This window comes from Palaemon carinicauda, chromosome 8, assembly GCF_036898095.1.
Source record: "Palaemon carinicauda isolate YSFRI2023 chromosome 8, ASM3689809v2, whole genome shotgun sequence".
In the NCBI taxonomy this organism is placed as follows: domain Eukaryota; kingdom Metazoa; phylum Arthropoda; class Malacostraca; order Decapoda; family Palaemonidae; genus Palaemon; species Palaemon carinicauda.
In genome coordinates this window covers 35,851,993-35,853,407 of record NC_090732.1, presented here as the reverse complement: position 1 = coordinate 35,853,407, position 1,415 = coordinate 35,851,993, and positions in this window count along the sequence as shown.

Genomic DNA, 1,415 nt, shown 5'->3' with positions numbered 1-1,415 from the left:
ATTATGTAGGACATCCTGCATATCCCTCTGTTGGGAAGACATCCCCCTCAATGATTCCAACATCACCCTCCTCTGTGAAGTCAGTACTGGTAGACTGTGACCTTGGATTCCTGCTCCCATGCACCGATAGGTGTTTAATTTAATTCATGGCCTTTCACATCCCTCGTGCCGTTCTACTGCACAGCTGCTGAAGACGAAGTTCATTTGGCACGGCATTTCTAAGGATGCTAAGGAATGGGTCCCCGATTGTACTTCTTGCAAAATTTCCAAAGTACATCGACACACGGATTCAGGAGTGGGCACCTTTCCTCAATCTCAGCCTCCGTTCGCCCACATTCACGTCGACGTTATAGGCCCCCTACCCATATCACAAGGACATCATTACCTGTTTATCTTCATCAACCACTCCACTCATTGGCCTGAAGCCATTCCCATGGAAACTGCAACGTCCGCCCCATACTCTCCGGATGGATTGCAAGATTTGGTATCCCTGAGCATATTACTTCTGACAGGGGTATCACTTTCACCTCTCAATTGTGGACATCATTAGCAAACCTCCTGGGCATCCTCCTACATCAGACAAATGCCTACAACCCCACTGCCAATGGATTGATTGAACGTTTTCATTGCACCCTCAAACCAGCATTGATGTCCTACTGCAAGGATTCCAACTGGTTTACTCAGCTTTCCTGGGTCTTCCTGGGACTTAGGACCACTCCTAAAGACGCCCTCGACGTTTCAGTAGCTGAAATGGTGTGTAGCAACCCGTTGGTCGACCCTGCCGAATTTTTTCCTACTGTAACCTCCTCCGACGATCTCCAGCGCATACGTCACGTCGTTGGAAAATTTACTCCATGCTGCCAGACTTACAAGCCACCAGCAAATCCTCACCGGCAGACTAGCACTCTGAAACGCACGTCTTCCTATGTAACAACACTAGCAAGCCACCGCTAACGCCCCCTTACACGGGCCCTTTCCTTGTGATACGATGCAGTCCGAAAGCATTCCTACTAAACCTTCGTGGCAAAGAAGACTGGGTCTCCATTGATTGTCTGAACCCTGCTTATCTCATGCCAGATGACCTGCCTACAGTTCGCCTCTCTAGATCAGGGCGCTCTATTTAACATGTACAGTATGTCATTTTTAGGTGGGGAGCCATGTACCAACCGTGTGTCACACGATCGTACATAGTAACGACATTTCATTTTGTGTATATATCATGCTTGTATCTTCGCTCTCCCCTCGCACTGATAAGGTCCTTTAATAACATTTCTGTTTTTCTCATCATTAACTATTAACCAGTGCGGTGTCGGTTGAACATAAAATTTCCTGTTATGTCTTTTATGCCCTTTTTGTAAGGAGTTTATGTATATATAAACGGATGTTCTGTAATAAAGTTACTCAGTTGCTTTCAT